Below are 17467 nucleotides of genomic sequence, written 5' to 3'. Positions count from 1 at the left end.
CCAAAAGAAATTCATGAAATGCTGGTTTTTGTTCATTCTGCGTCCCAAAAATCGGAATAAAAAGCGATAAAAAAAGTCACGCTCCCAAAAATGGTACCAATAAAAACATCAACTCGTCCCACAAAAAATAAGACTTCACATGACTCGGTGGCTCAAAATATGAAAAAATTATAGCTCTCAAAATGTGGTGATGCAAAAACTATTTTTACAATAAAAAGCATCTTTTAGCGTGTAACAGCTGCCAAACATAAAAACCCAACATAAATAGTAAACCAAACCCCCCTTTGTCACCCCCTTAGTTTGGGAAAAATAATAAAATAAAAAGTTTTTATTTCCATTTTCCCATTAGGGTTAGGGCTAGGCTAAGGGCTGAGATTAGAGTTAGGGGTGTGTTAGGGTTACAGTTGGAGTTAGAATTGGGGGGCTTCCACTGTTTGGGCACAACAGGTGCTCTCCAAATGCAACATGGCGTCTGATCTCAATTTCAGCTAATTCTACGTTGAAAAAGTCAAACGGTGCTCCTTCCCTTCCAAGCTCTGCCATGCGCCCAAACAGTGGTTTACCCCCATATATGAGGTATTAGTCTACTCAGGAAAAATTGTACAACAACTTTTGGGGTTCAATTTCTCCTGTTACCCTTGGGAAAATAAAAAATTGGGGGCAAAATATAATTTTTGTGGAAAAAAAATTATTTTTTTATTTTTATGGCTCTATGTTATAAACTTCTGTAAAGCATTTGGGGGTTCAAAGTGCTCACCACACATCTAGATAAGTTCCTTGCGGGGTCTAGTTTCCAAAATGGTATCACTTATGGGGGGTTTCCACTGTTTAGGCTCATCAGGGGCTCTCCAAACGTGACATGGCATCCGATTTCAATTCCAGCCAGTTTTGTGTTGAAAAAAATCAAACGGCGCTCCTTCCCTTCAGAGGTCTGCCATGCTCCGAAACAGTGGTTCCCCCCACATATCAGGTATCAGCGTACTCACGACAAATTGCACAATAACTTTTGCAGTCCAATTTCTCCTGTTCCCCTTGGGAAAATAAAAAAAATTGGACCTGAAGTAATTTTTTTGTGAAAAAAAGTTAAATGTTCATTTATTTTTAAACATTCCAGAAATTCCTGTGAAGCACCTGAAGAGTTAATAAGCTTCTTGAATGTGGTTTTGAGCACCTTGAGGGGGTGCAGTTTTTAGAATGGTGTCACTTTTGGGTATTTTCTATCATATAGACCCCTCAAAGTGACTTGAAATGTGATGTGGTCCGTAAAAATAAAATGGTGTTGCAAAAATGAGAAATCGCTGGTCAACTTTTAACCCTTATAACTTCCTAACAAATAAAAAACATTTGGTTCCAAAACTGTGCTGATGTAAAGTAAATATATGTAAAATGTTATTTATTAAGTTTTTTGTGTGCCATATCTCTGTGATTTAAGGACATAAAAATTCAAAGTTGGAAAATTGCGAAATTTTCAAAATTTTTGCAAAATTTTTGCAAAATTTCCATTTTTTTCACACAAATAAACTCGTCATATCAAAGAAATTTAACTACTATCATGATATACTATATATCACTAGAAAACAATGTCAGAATCACTGGGATCCATGGAAGTGTTCAAGAGTTATTACCTCATAAAAGGACAGTGGTCAGAATTGTAAAAACTGGCCCGGTCTTTAACAAGCAAACCACCCTTGGGGATAAAGGGGTTAATATATAAATGCTCCAATCCTTATTCAGGAGAGGTGGCGATTTCTCCTTCAATGGAAGTCTTCATGCAGAGGCTGGACAGACATCTGTCTGAGATGGTTTAGTCAATCCTGCATTGATTAGAGGGTTGAAAAAGATGACCCTGGAGGTCCCTTCCAACTCTACCATTCTAGGATTCTATGATTCAAGGGTTTACAGTCATTCCAATGTACAGTCCTGCTCTCCAAAGAAACCCTTGAGCCTCATTCGGACATCAGTGATTATTCACATATGCAAAAAAAAAAGCGGTCTGAGTGTTGTCCTTGATTTTCATGGACCCTTAAGGCCCCGTCTCACTTAACGAGATAGATCGTTAGCGAGATCGCTGAAACGTCACAGGTTTTGTGACGCAACTGCGACCTCGCCAGCGATCTCGCTACGTGTGACACATAGCGGCGACCTCCCCCCCGCTGGATATCGCTGATCATGCTCAAATGTCCTAGGCCATTTTTTGATTGTTGGCGTCCCGCTGGCCAGCATGTATCGCTGTGTTTGACGCTGACGAGCGACCTCGTTGGCAATGCAGAACTCAGGGACCCAGGCGGGAGTCATCAGGATAGCTGCTGTGTGACAAGGTCCCAACGACCACCGAGGTTGTTATACGGATTGCCATATCGTTGCTGCGTTGTTGAATATATCTGCCTCTTTGATAGCTTACTAGCGACCATGTAGCGATGTACCAGCGATCCTTACCAGGTTGTATCGTTACATAGCCATAGTAAGGATAACAATCCCATTTACATAGATATAAATATATCAATCCTTTGTTATAAATGTAAAGAAATGGGATAAAGTAAAGGATATCTATACAAGGATAATCGCAAAATGAATTAAATCACAGAGAAAAAAACAAGCGATCAGAAAAATCCAAACAACTACACATGTATGAAACATATAAAAGTTTATTCAGAAAAGTCAGGGAAACAGGACAGAAAGTGGAGTCATAAAATGACCATGGCAGCGTGCAAGCAACCAAGTGGGGTAAGTATGGAGTGGAAAAACCTATGAGGAACATCAATACAAAGCATATAGCTAGATGAAATAATTGAAAACAGACAATGCAGGTTCCTAGAAGGATTAGTAATATAACAAAATAGGACAATTATATAAATATAAAAATGAGCAAATGTCCAATGACATACTTAATACCTGTTTTAGTTGTATGTAACGGTCCACTCCAGCAAACCCCCCCAACGCACGTTTCGGCAAATGGCCTTTCTCAAGGGGTACAAGGGAAGGAGGAAGTGAGGGATATTTAAGACAGAGTTAACCAATCAATCAAAAGAAAATACCCATGTGATCAATCACCAATGGTGCGAGTGTATCAAGGTTCCACCCACCTATAACATCCATTGTCATGGCTACAAACCACCAATCCACTAAAGAGACTCTTCATATGGGTGTTAATAAAGAGGCTATCTAAAGTGAAAAGCCATCAAATAGGTAAACAACTCCCCATTAGTAGAGATCGCTACTGGCTTGGATAGAGACTACCATTCATATATTTAACAACGTATTATAAACTATGCGTCGTCTAATAATAATGACCTCATCCTTTGTCAAATCACATTAGTCACTCTCGCTCACTATTTACACCCAATGCGGTGCAAATCACGATAGCAGCAGCGCTGGTCACATAACATTATCTCACTGCCGGGGCTCCTCCCCTCATGACATCACACCGCCAGCGCGTCCACCAATGATGACGCGGACGTCGCCCCGACAACCACACAGTGGGCGGCGGCGTCATCATTGTAACTGCCCATAATGAGGAGGAGTCAAAGGGCCCTACCTAACTACATCAGCCATGACGACGCGCCCTCCCATAATGACGCAGGCGTCACCCCGGCAACCAAGACAGCGGGCGACGGCGGCATCAAAGTGACATCACCAAAGTGACTGGCCACAATGAGAGATGCCGCAAGGCGCCTGATGTGAAGGAGACCGCGGCGCGCATGCGTGCAGGGAGAGCGCCCATCAATGGCACAGAGGTGTAACAGGCATATTCCTAGAAGGGCAGTATAGAAGGTACGTAGATTGGTAGCCTAAAAGAGTGATCCTACCCAAGATAGAAAAAAGTTATTATTTTGGGAGATGAAATAGAATCAATTAGAACCAATATCATGGCAATAGCAAAACAACATATAATGTCAAAATTGACTGACAGAAGAGGTATTAAAACATAAACAAAAAACATAAAAAATATAAATATATATATAAAAAAGGAAAACTCTACATAACATGGATCAGTCAAAAAGACAAAGGCAGAGCATATACTGTATATATATTTCAATTTCATAGCAAAAAACAGTCCTGCAGTCATTATCTTCATATTTTGCCATGCCAATGAGAAGGTCCAAACACCCACGAAGAAGAGACAAATGGAGATATACAGCCGGAGGAACACCAACACACGAGTACAGCAACAGAAAACTCTGAAAAAATATAAAACCAAAATTACACCAGAAACATTAAAAACATATATGCCACAAGCTACCCATGGTCAAAGAATAAGTAGATGTAGCCAAGACACCATAAATTAATATATGTATAGGTTTTAAATGAAAGGAGCAAAACTGATAGCCTCGTTCAATCCCTTCGGATATACTGTATCCAACAGCCATATCCATCTTGTTTCACGTTGCAACAGTCTCCGAGTTAAATTACCACCACGGACGCCCGGATCAATACCATCAATCCCACGAACCCGTAGTAGCGACCCGTCGCAACCATGTTTGAGTTTAAAATGTCGGGGTATTGTCCTGAGTGTGGCCAGGTCCTCATGGCCCGCTGCCGCCTGAATACCCAACACGTGCTCACGGACACGTGTCTTCAATTGCCGTGTAGTCATACCAATGTAAATCAGATTACATGGACATAACGCAAAATAGATAACATACCGTGAGGTACATGATATGCGATTGCGAATGTTAAATGTCCGAGTCTCTGAAGAATTGAAGAACGTGTCCGTTCGCTCTACGTTGGGACAAGCGACACAGCGGCCACAAGGAGCACAGCCACACCCAGGGCGAACCAAACTGAGAAAATTCTGCTTAGGTTCAGGTTGATAGTGGCTGTGGACGAGATAATCCTTAAGATTTCTTGATCGATGAATAGTAACACTAGGTTTTGATGAAATAAATTGGTTAAGAATAGGGTCTGTCTGAAGAATGGGCCAAGCTTTTTGAAGGCAGCCTCTCATTCTTGCAAATTGGGCATGATAGTTTGTAATAAATCTGATCTTATTGTCAGTTTTAATTTCCCTCTTCTTATAAAGTAATGACTGACGTGTAGACCATCTTGCACGATTGAAGGCTCTCTTTATGGATCTCCTACTGTAGCCTCTCTCAAGGAACCTCACCGAGAGGTCCTGGGCTTGAACTAAAAAGTCCTGCTCATTAGAGCAGATCCTGCGCAATCGCAGAAATTGCCCTACAGGAATAGAATTAATCAAAGGTTTAGGGTGGGCAGAGGAGGCATGAAGTAACACATTAGAGGAGGTTTCCTTCCTAAATATTCCTGTCTGCAGTGTGTTGTCAGAATCTCTCCAGACATTAACATCCAAGAAACTCACCCTGGTCAAATCACATTGGTAAGTAATATGAATATTCATATTATTCGAGTTGATTCCCTCCATAAATTTAGATAACTGAAGCTCACTCCCCTGCCAGACCAGAAAAATGTCGTCGATGTACCGCACCCAAAAGGGGATGCGGTCCATCGACTGACACTGGTCAGACAGGGAGAGGTCCCTCTCCCACAGCCCCAGGAACAGGTTTGCATAAGATGGGGCAAAGGATGCCCCCATCGCTGTCCCCTGGAGCTGTAGGTAGAAGGACCCCATGAACGTAAAGAAATTATGAGTAAGGGAAAACTCGAGTAATTCAATGACCAGGGAGATAATTACTGTAGGTAAGTTTGACATATTTAGGAAATAGCGAGTGGCAGCCAACCCATCGGTATGCCGTATGCTGGTGTAGAGGGACTCTATGTCACCCGTCACCAGCAAATTGTCACTCCCAATGTGTAAGCCATCAATTCTCCTAAGAAATTCTCCAGTATCAAGTAAGAAGGAGGGCAGACTTTCAACGAGGGGCTGTAGTTTGGAGTCGATCCAACGGTTGACTCGTTCTAAATAATTAGCCGAGCCGGAAATAATTGGACGACCGGGGGGGCCTCGAGACACTTGTGTATTTTGGGTAATAGATAAAATGTTGCAATAGCAGGTTCCTGTACCTGCATAGCAAGGGCCAGTTCCTTGGTGATAGCACCATTCTGTACAGCTGCATTAAGAATTTTATTCAGCTGTAACACAAAGGCCATTTTTTGATTGTTGGCGTCCCGCTGGCCAGCATGTATCGCTGTGTTTGACGCTGACGAGCGACCTCGTTGGCAATGCAGAACTCAGGGACCCAGGCGGGAGTCATCAGGATAGCTGCTGTGTGACAAGGTCCCAACGACCACCGAGGTTGTTATACGGATTGCCATATCGTTGCTGCGTTGTTGAATATATCTGCCTGTTTGATAGCTTACTAGCAACCATGTAGCGATGTACCAGCGATCCTTACCAGGTTGTATCGTTGTCGGGATTGCTGGAGCGTCGCTATGTGTAACGGGACCCTTAGGCTACGTGCACACGCTGCGGATTGGTCTGCAGATTTTTCCGCGTGGATTTTGCAAAATCTGCAGGTAAATCCACAGGTCTAAAGACCTGCGGTTTACCTGTGGTTTAGCCCTGCGGTTTCACACCTCTACAATGGAGCAGGTGTGAAACTGCTGCAGATTCCGCACAAACAATTGACATACTGTGTATTTGAAACCACAGCAAATCCGCGTAGAAAAATCCGCATGTGCACAGCGTTTTTTGTTTTTCATAGATTGTAATGGTACTGTACAACGCAGCAGAAACTGCTGCGGATCCACAGGGCCAAATCCGCAGCGGATCTGCAGCAGAATCTGCAGCGTGTGCACATCCTGCGCGGATCCGCAGGTAAAGTGACCTGCGGTTATCCTGCGGTTTGCTCTGCGGCTTTGCCCTGCGGTTTCACACCTCTACTATGTTAAAGGTGTGAAACCGCTGCGGAATCCGCACAAACAATTGACATGCTGCAGCTTGTAAACCGCAGCAGAACCGCGCTGAAAAAAACGCAGCGTGAGCACAGCGGATTTGAAATGCTATAGGCTAACATGATACTGTACCATGTCTGCGGAACTGCTGCGTTTCCGCAGGGCCAAAAACGCTGCGGAAACGCAGCAGAATCCGCAACGTGTGCACACAGCCTAAGACTTGTATGGGCAATTTTAATCCGTGACTCAGATCATAAATTGACTTCACTGAATTTTTTTGACAAAGCCTGCAAAAAACTTGGATGTGTGACTGGCACCATAACCTATAAAGGGTACGTGTCCTATTTGTAAATACCAAAGGCAGAACACGTTCATGATTCACTGACGTCTGAATGAGGCCGTAAGGGAAAAAGGAGTAGTAGCTGGATGTAAGTTTCCCTCCATTGTACTGAAACAATCAGCAGTTGACCATGCGTGTGACACAAATCAGTTGTATAACAAAGCTCGTGATGGATCAAAACAGGAATAAAACCATAAAAGTGAGCATTAAAAAATACAAAAATATAAAACATATAAAGGCACAGACCAGTTGAGTGTGTTAGTCTTTCTCTGACATTGTGGCTGCTTCTAGACTGTGATTTTTCAGTTTTTACCACTGTGACCCTCGAACCTTCTCACTTATGTCTATTCATATTTTATTTGAAACAGAAAGATGGAAGTGTGTAAATCCCAGGAATATGAGGAACGTTCCTCTAAGTCCCAAGGACGGGGTGAAGCAGAGTGTTTGGTGGCTTTTCAGCGCTGATGTTGGCGTTTTTCTTATTTCTGCTCAGGGACAGTCACATAAAGGAGCGCAGTAAAGCTTCTTTCTCCCATGCCATACAATGGCGCTTTTCTTTCTGTAGTTGTGAGACATGAGCATTAGTAGCTGTTGTGATCAAGGCAATGTAACAAAAGGGTCCACTCCACCGCACTGAAGCTTCACAGTCACCGACGGGACAATATGAGCTTATTACTCGTGTTCTTATTGTAGCCAAAAATCCGGCAAATGAAGCAGTTTGTCAGTAAAACCACTGCAGGATTTTTTAGCAAAAGAAAATTAAATAAATGAAAAATAAAAATTGAGAGTTCTCAATGGTTGATACCTTTTTAATGACTGTAAAATAAATGGAAAGTGCCGATTTTCCGTATGGCTCCGGTATCTTACCATCTTTACCAAGCTCTGGAGGTACTGTAGTGGTCTTGAAACTAGAAATGGATGATGAGGCAGGAGAACAGGTCATCTGTGCAGCTGGAAATAGTTGTGCAGGTTTGGCGATAACGGCAGATGTACTTATTTCTCACTGCAACATGCAAATAAATTTATATAATTTATACAATGTGATATTCTGGATTTTATTTTTGATATTCTATCTCTCAATGTTAAAATTACCCTACTCTTAAAATTATAGACTGTTCATGTCTTTGTCAGTGGGCAAGCATACAAAATCAGCAAGGGATCAAATAATTATTTCCCTCGCTATATATTCATATGATTTTATTATTTTGTAAATACATTACAATAATTACCAGAAGTCCTGGATTCTTGTCTATGTTGTAGGCAATATCTGTGTTTACAAATCAAATACTAATGATACTTATCAAACTACCACTTTAGGACCAATACTATGGCCTAAAGAGTATCAGTCAGAGAAGGAATCAGGGACTCTGTTTCACTTTGAGCTTCAAAATGTAGTTTTGATAAATCAGTTTGTTACTTGCTGCAGCTCTGCTAGTCTTTTCAGTGATAAGAATCCACTATGTAGTCCTTGAAATTCATGAACTCTTGCTCTCTCGACTCCTTATCATTGGCAACTTTCTGCCTATGCAAAGAATAGGCAGAATACAGTCAATCAATGGTGTAGGCATGTTAGGTAGAGCTCATCAATGAGAAGACTAGTAGGGCTGCAGCAGATTAAACTGTGCTTTCATCAAGTCTATAGCTAGAAACCTAGTATTTGACACCGCACTTGAACCAGGGTAACTGCCACGATTTGTGCTGCTCTCATAAAGATTTCAGACAGATTCCCTAAAAAGCACATGTCCACCTCCATTGTTTTACATTCTCTAATTCTAATCAGAAATCTGACATTATGGGGCAAAATCACATTGTATCGTATGTGGGCAATTAGTTTTCTAATGCATCTCAAATTTGGAGAGAGTGAGATTTGACATAGAACAGCATTTTCATTGCTTTATAACGTTTCCCTAATTTTCAGGTTGAGCACAGTCTTGCTGTAGTTCTGAAAACATTAGCAAAGGTCTTCACAAAATTAGCATTGTTTTAATGTGTACCTTACCTCTTTGTCTATAAGGCCGGAGTCACACTAGCGAATAAATCGGATGAATGCAATGCGATAAAAAATCGCATTGCTTTCGTCCCAATATTATTCTATGGTTTAGCTCCCATCGTCCGATTTTTTTTATCGGATCTGTTCCTCGGACCGATACAATCGCAGCATGCTGCGATTGTCAGCGATTTTCGGATCGGATTCGCCAATGCAAGTCTATGGGTGCGATTAAAAATCGGATTCAAAACGGACCACACATGTGACTTGCGATTAAATCGCAACACTTCTCCTGGTCAACAGGAAATAGCATCAGGCATTGGCAGGAAGCTTTGGGATGCAAATTTCACTTGCAGCATAAAAAATAACAGGAAGAACGCCTCCACGGAGTCCTCCATCATGTCCACGCCAGTCAATGTGGAAATGCTGATAGTTCTGGTCCAGGAGAGGCCAGAACTATGGGACCAGAGAGATCCCCACTATGCTGACCGGACACGCAAGGAGGCAGCGTGGAGAAGAATCTGTGCCCAGATGTTGAGTGGCTATGCGGCAAGACCTCGGGAGGAGCAGGCGCAAATTAGTAAGTTAAATAATGTGTACACATAATCAAAAACCCTAATATAATATGCTCAATGTAAGTTACAAGATGTGGCGTCATTGCTCACATATCTGTACCAAATTCCTACGCCATTTAATGTGTGCATATTTTCAACATCTAAATTACACCTCCCTGACTGGTGGCCCCATGACATTTTTTGGTCCTAAAAATGTAAATACTTAGCTAATTGTTCTGCCACTAAATGCAGTGCTCTCCTTGTTTTTTTGTCCGTATCTTAGCCAGTATATAGCTTTTGTTTTTTGACTCAAAATATAATAGATGTTCGCATCATTACCAAAGGTTTTTCTACATTTTCTTTGAAATTCGGTTGTTTAGAAGGTCCTTTGTAGTAGGCCTCAACCTGTTACTTATTTTGGTAGTATTGGCGTTGAGCTATCAGAAATATTCATATAAGTTTAAAAATGTGTGCCTAAGCATATGTAAACCGTTGATAACATAGCCATATGTGTGGTCTTAGGAAATCCTGTGTTTTGTTTCACATTGTAGTGACTGATGTGATAAGACGTTGGCGCAGCTGTAGGGACACATATAGGAGGGAGAGACAGCTGAGGGCCCGTAGTGGAGCGGCCGGAACCATAAAGAGGAAATACCTCTACTTTGACCGCGTACATTTCCTTGCTCCTGTGATGGAGCTGAGACCGTAAGTGCAGGGTTTAATGTAGTACTTTGTATTTTCGCTATGCAAACTCTAAATATTTTTTTTTGGTTTAAATTGTAGCACCGAGTCAAACCTCACAGAGAGGGAGACGGGTTCCGACTCTGAGGTGGTGATTGATCCAGAGTCGGATGTTGCTGCAGGGTCAGGCCCATCTACAGGACTTCAGAGCCACACCACCACCACCAAGTTTACCACCACCAGAATCTGGTAGCTCGTCAGCACAGCATGATGACCAGGGCAACAGTAGCAGCCCCACCATGCCTCTGGATCCCTCTCCACAGCCTTCTGCCCTACCACGACGAGGCAAGTGCAGGAGAGAAGGAGCACCTTTGGGAACAAGGATGCAGGTTGACCAAGGTGTCTAGGACTACTTGTCCACAGCTGCTCATGATAATGGGGAGGAGGCTTATGGGCGCAGTCTGGCACAGTACTTGAGGGCAATACCCCGTGGGTACAGGCTGCGTACCAGAGGGGCTCTCCAAATCGTTTTGGATGCCAGCACACCACCCAATAATCCCCGCACTATGTTTCAGTTTCTGGAAAGGTGGCAGCTGTCAGATGAAAATCAAATTGATAGGCTGGTTGGACTTGATGTGACAAGTCAACCATCCTTGGAACCTGTTCCTCCTCCTCCTCCTCCACCACGGGTGCCAACACCTCCTCCTCAGGGTGCACACATCCCCAATGTGGCTCCATAGGTCCAATATATGGGCCAGGGCGCACATGCCCAATATGGCCACTTTAACGTACCCAATGTTGGAGGGTGGCCCCAATATGGGTATGTTAGACATGGCCATATTGGGGGATATGGGCAATTAGGGCAGCCCTACCATGACTACCCCCACCAATTTCAAAATTACCCCTACCCAAACCCCCAAATAGATCCTGCAAGGATGCAACAGATGGCACAGCCAACTGGCAGCGCACAGGGGGACAGAGATGTGGCCCAGCAACCAAGGGCAAATGTCCAAACAGGACCCTCACCTTCACCACCCCCAACCTACCATGAATTGTAGGTTTTCCTTTTGGCTTTTTTTTGAGGTTGTCTGTTTTATACATGATGTTTCTTTTTTGTGTCTTAATGTTAACTACTAATGTGCTGCAAACATTATGCCATATGGCATTAATATGGTTATTTGCTTTCGGCATTCCCCCCCAAAAAAAACAAGTAATAAACTTGTTAACATTCACAACGTGTGCCTGTTCCTGTTCGTACATGTTCTGTAATGTGTTATATAGATCTACTAAAAATTAGTCAGGAAAAAAAACAAAAGGCCAAGCAAAAAATCTTTATGAGAACACAACACAACCAAACCACTACATAGATAAGGCATCATCTTGCCAGGGAGTAGCACCCTGAGGTGTTAGAAAATAAGTAGTGAACACATCACGTACTTTGAGTTCGGAAATTGGACGACGGGGTGGGATTACATGTGTCCTAGGCCTAGACACATTTGCAGACTGAACTTCAGCATCATCATGTGAGGGGCAGTCATGAATTCTTGTGAAGTTATGTAGGACCACACAGGCTTTAATAACTTCATTGACATTTGCTTCACTCAGCTGAATGGCGGACTGTAGGACCCTCCATTTTGCCGAAAGAATACCAAAAGCGCGCTCCACCAGTTGCCGAGCACGTGATAGGCGCAAGTTAAATATTCGACGCCGGCGGTCAAGGGTTCGTCGTGGATATGGCCTCATGACATGTCTGGTCAATTGAAACGCCTCATCTGCTACAAGAACATAAGGCCCCGGTTGCAGATTTTAGTCTGGAAGCCGACGTGGTGGTTGTAGGTCAAGCTCATTATTACGCAGCCGCCGACCCATAATGGAAGAATTGAAGACTCTGGAGTCTCCAGTTCTTCCATAGGCCCCAATAACTACAATTATAAACCTGTAGTGAATGTCGACAAGAGCCAACAATACTACAGAAAGATATTGTTTATAATTATAGAATTGGGACTCTGAGTTCAGCAGCTTACGCAAACGGATGTGCTTCCCATCCAGGGCTCCAATACATTGTGGAAACTGGTGCATGGCCTCAGATCCATGGGAGATACGCAACCAGTCTGCCATTTTGGGCTCCGGCATTACCACATGATGGAGTCTGGACCAGATTTCGGAGCATGTAGACCGGACAATGCCAGAGATTGTTGATTTCCCAATTAAAAATTCAAAATGCAGACCAGCATATGAAAGGCCAGTTGAAAGGAAGCTAAAAAATAAAAAAAAACACTATGAGTACACAGCCCAACAAACAACAGATAAAGCTTAAATCACATTTAAAGTCTATGAATTCTAAAGTAGGCATGATCAACATTAAATTACATGCCATGGCTTGTTAAGTAATACACAAGCATATAATGTTTATTTTGAAATGTGCTAGAAAAAATGTGATAAAAAATGGCAATAATAAATAAGGTTCAAGGTCTGGTAAGGAAATATGCTGCTTCACACATCAACATATTGCTTTAAGACATACCGTAAGGTGAGGAGTAGACGCTTCTCTGCAGAAATAGCTTTGCGTATCCTCGTGTCCTGAAACGTGATACCAGGGCGCACAATCTCGAGCAAAAGATCAAATGTAGCAAGGCACACCCGACAATATTGAAAGAACTTCTCCGGATGGCTACGCAGAGATGTATAGAAACGATGGAAATGGCCTTTAGATATCCTGCGTACTAAAAGCGGATGGACCCACATTAGTCTACGCCTCCTCGGATCCACAATCACAGGGTATTGCTCCCCAAAATGTCGGGATATAACCCAATAGAAAAGAACACGCTCAGTGGTGTTAAAAGTCAGCCTGTCTGTCATGTTTAGCACAAAGCAGAGATAACAAAATCCAAGCACTGACTGTATGGCAAAGGTAGCAGGCTCACACCTATTGTAGAGCCCATAAATATAGGGCGGGATGATTTTTTAAATTAGCTTCAGGCCTAAAATCCGTTATTTGTCCATTTTGTAAGGCTCCGAAAAAAAAATAAAAAGTCGCCAGACGGATGTCAAACGGATGCTTACATGCAAATAAAATCGGATCAACGATGAAAAATCAGATCACAGATGGATCACTGGTCAAGAAACCTTGGTGCGATTTCGGAACGTATAAATCGGACCGATTTTTTAATGGCTGTGTGTGACTCCAGCCTAAGACTCTCATGCAGGTTCTTAACTGCCATATAATAGTTTCTGGCATAATTTCAAGGGTTTGAAAACCATTTAGAAGGTTACTTTTTTTCTAGATAATAATGTCCAACAATTGGGGTTCTGCTATAATTCTATAATTCTCCACACAACCCATGATCAAAAATGTGGATGAAAAATAGAAGGCTTTATTCTAATCTCACATAACATATATCTCTATACATAAAAATGAGTGTGTGTGTGTGTGTGTGTGTGTGTGTGTGTGTGTGTGTGTGTGTGTGTGTGTGTGTGTGTGTGTGTGTGTGTGTGTGTATCACCAACTAAACACCAAGCATCTTTCATTTCACCAGAACTGTTCAAAAGAAGCTGAGCTGTGATTGGTTGCTATGAGCAACAGTTTTCCTTGCAAACAATCACTAAGCATCTCTCATTTCACTAGAGCTGGTTAAAAGAAACTGAGCTGTGATTGGTTGCTATGACCAACAGTTTTCCCACTTGACAACACCTCAGCAGACACTGACATGGTGGGAGAAATATAGCATCCCTGGGAACATAAGCTCCCAGCCATTGTCTGCACCCCTGAAAGGAGCAGAGAGCACATGACATAAATGAATCCCCCCTCCCATGCCCATATACCCATCACACATCCTCCATCCCGTAGGCACATCTTCCCTCTTAAAGGGATCATTGGTATGGAAGTCAGAGCAAATCCATCCAGCGCTTTGGTTTTGACCCCAGGCCTCTCTTAAAGGGATCCCCGGTATGGAAGTCAGGGCAAATCCATCCAGCGCTTTAATTCTGACCCCATGCCTCTCTTAAAGGGATCCCCAGTATGGAAGTCAGGGCAATTGCCTTCAAATGCTCTGGTACTGACCCCAGGCTCTCTTAAAGGGATCTCCTGCATGGAAGTTAGGGCAAATCCCTCGGCGCTCTGATTCTGACCCCACGGTTCTATTAAAGGGATCATTAGTATGTAAGTCAGGGCAAATCCACTCAGCGCTCTGTTTCTGATCCCAGGCTCTCTTAAAGGGATCCCCGGTATGGAAGTTAGGGCAAATCCACTCAGCGCTCTGGTTCTGACCCAAATCCCCTCTTAAAGGGATCCTCAGTATGGAAGTGAGGGAAAATCCACTCTGCGCTTTGGTACTGACCCCAGGCCTCTCTTAAAGGGATCACCGGTATGGAAGTTAGGGTAAATCCCTCAGCGCTCTGATTCTCACCCCAGGCTTCTATTAAAGGGATCATTGGTATGGAAGTCAGGGCCAATCCACTCAGCGCTCTGGTTCTGATGCCAGGCCTCTCTTAAAGGGATCCCCAGTATGGAAGTTAGGACCGTTCTACTCAGTGCTCTGGTTCTGACTCCAGGCTGAGGTGATGATTTTGGATATTAGTGGTAGTTGTCCGGTGGCTCTGGCTGATGGGATGATGTGGAAAATTAGGGGTAGTAGTCCAGTGGTTCTGGCTGATGGAATGATTTGGGATATTATGGGTAGTAGTCCGGTAGCTCTGGCTGATGGGATGATGTGGGATATTAGTGGTAGTTGTCCTGTGGCTCTGGCTGATGGGATGATATGGGATATTAGGGGTAGTAGTCCAGTGGCTCTGGCTGACGGGATGATGTGGGATATCAAGGGTAGTAGTCCAGTGGCTCTGGCTGACGGGATGATGTGGGATATTGGAGGTAGTAGTCCGGTAGCTCTGGCTGACGGGATGATGGGGGATATTATAGTGAATGTGGCTATGCGGAATGGGCGGGGCTCTACACTCCGCTTTATATATAGATATAATCATTATAATTTGTTATAACTAACCGTAGTTAGTTACTATGCCCGGGCAGCACCGGGCTCTTCAGCTAGTATATATATAATAATGTGTGACAGCAGAATATATATAGATTACCACAGAGCACAGGTGAATGTATGGAATACTTGGCAGCACAGTTAGCAGAACACATCATTAGTGATAATGTAGTGACTGCCCATAGCTTTTATTTTGGATTATGAGCCTTACTATTAAGGCTATTATTATAATAATCTTTCTGTGTTACAAATTTATGGGTTTTCATAAATACAACATTAGTATCCCTGGCTGTGCTAAGCGCATAACATTTTCTCCAATTGTGCTCGTCATTTTAGAAGCTAGAAGCACCGAGGTATGAAGAAACCCATTCTCACAGCAGCTGAAGGAATTTGCTTTCTCGTAGTATCACCTCAAAGGTCTTTTCTGCATGTGCAAATATAAAACCCGTGAAAAATTGTCATTTTTAGGAACAAGATTACAAGAGAGTGTCTGCTTCTGAGACTGAATATTCTTAATTTAGACAAGGAACAGCAAATTATTGTTCTCTAAGGATACCCAAAATAAGTAAAGGAGTGAATGAAGATCTACCGGCTTCTAAGAGTCCACTGAGCGTTATGTCATTCACATCCTCTAGGGGACAATAAAGATGAGATGTATTTTCTTCATTTTCTTTATCTTTCTTCTCTGTATCATTTACAAACATTTCAGCCCTTTGTCCACAGTACTAGCTGTGGTAGATCTTTGTGAGCAGCAGCCTGAGAATCATTTCTAGGGAGTTGTTGATATAATATTGTGTAGAGATGAGCTGATCTTTTGAAATTCTAATTCGTCATCTTAGCTGAATTTTCCCCCAAAATTTGATTCATGACTAATAAATTAGAATGAATCTCGATACTGGAAAACTTGTAATTTCTCAGAAAATACAAGCTGCGGAGAAGAGGAGAGAGAGAACCATTCTTACCATGAGAGCGTACACTTTACAGGCGAGAGAGAACCCTGCTGACCATAAGATCTTACACTCTACAGGAGAGAGATGACCCGACTGACCATAAGAGCTTACACTCTATGGAAGACAGAGAGTAACAATGATCATAAAAACTTACACTTTACAGATGAGAGAGAACCCTGCTGACCATAAGATCTTACACTCTACAGGAGAGCGATGACCCCACTGACCATAAGAGCTTACACTCTATGGAAGACAGAGAGTAACAATGATCATAAGACCTTACACTTTACAGATGAGAGAGAATGCTGCTGACCATAAGAGCTTACATTTTGCAGGCAAGAGAGAAAGAGAGGATCCTGCTGACTAGAACAGCTTACACTCTACGGAAGACAGAGAGAGAGAACTAATGATCATAAGAGCTTACAATTCACAGGTGAGAGAGAGGGGACCCCACTGACCATAAGAGCTTACACTCTACAGGAGAGAGAGGAACCCACTGACAATCAGAGCTTTACGGTGTACAGAAAAGAGAGACTTATCCAGTTACTCTGGAGATAGAAAATGACTTGTTCAAACTGTGCTCCGCTGGAAACCTCTGATCTTTGGTGGCCCGGGTACTGACCAATTTATGATAATTAGGGATGAGCTTTCCGATATTGAAATATCGGAAATCGGTCCGATATTTGCGATATCGGAATTCCGATTTCCGATTCCGGTATTTTTTTCATATCGGAAATCGGAAATCCCATAATCCTTCAGCCTCTGAGCGCTCCGTGGAGCCAATTAGGAGCTGAAGAATTGCTGACAACATTGTGTAACTCCCCTAAACTTGGTAGGAGGCGTCCAAACTTGCTAGCTAGGGGCTGCGCTGCAATTGGCTGGTTGGATGGTGTGATCAGGCAGTATAAAAGGCTGCGCCTGCCATTTTAGCCTCACTCTACTGTGAAAGCAGATAGGGATAGGTTGCTGTTGGAGATAGGGAGAGATCTCGGATCTTATAGCGATACAAATTGTTTTTCAGTGACTGTAGCAGCCCCTGTGTGTTACAGAAGCAGTCTTTTTCCTCACTGACCCCGCTCAGTTTCATTTTTTGTGCTGTGCAGGCTCTCAGTGAGGTGCTTAGTGAGACAGTGCAGAGCACATTCACTGCAGCTGCTGCA

The 17467-nt window shown here is 42.9% G+C and overlaps 1 protein-coding gene and 1 long non-coding RNA gene across 2 annotated transcripts in view; one reads left to right on the top strand and one right to left on the bottom strand.

Annotated features, from left to right (window-relative positions):
- Positions 1–17467, top strand: part of GRIN2B (glutamate ionotropic receptor NMDA type subunit 2B) — a 1039682-nt gene that overhangs the window by 603993 nt on the left and 418222 nt on the right. The gene's annotated exons all lie outside the window — the stretch shown is intronic.
- The window catches only part of LOC141098697 (uncharacterized), a 142786-nt gene continuing 129298 nt past the window's right edge, over positions 3980–17467 (bottom strand). The window contains exons 4-5 of the long non-coding RNA XR_012234316.1: positions 8018–8153; positions 3980–4178 (exon numbers count right to left, since the gene is read on the bottom strand). This is a non-coding gene — a long non-coding RNA (uncharacterized lncRNA). The remainder of the gene's footprint in view (positions 4179–8017; positions 8154–17467) is intronic.

This window comes from Dendrobates tinctorius, unplaced genomic scaffold, assembly GCF_039654945.1.
Source record: "Dendrobates tinctorius isolate UK_male_01 unplaced genomic scaffold, ASM3965494v1 ptg000094l, whole genome shotgun sequence".
Lineage (NCBI taxonomy): Eukaryota > Metazoa > Chordata > Amphibia > Anura > Dendrobatidae > Dendrobates > Dendrobates tinctorius.
This window is presented reverse-complemented; position numbering and strand designations above follow the sequence as displayed.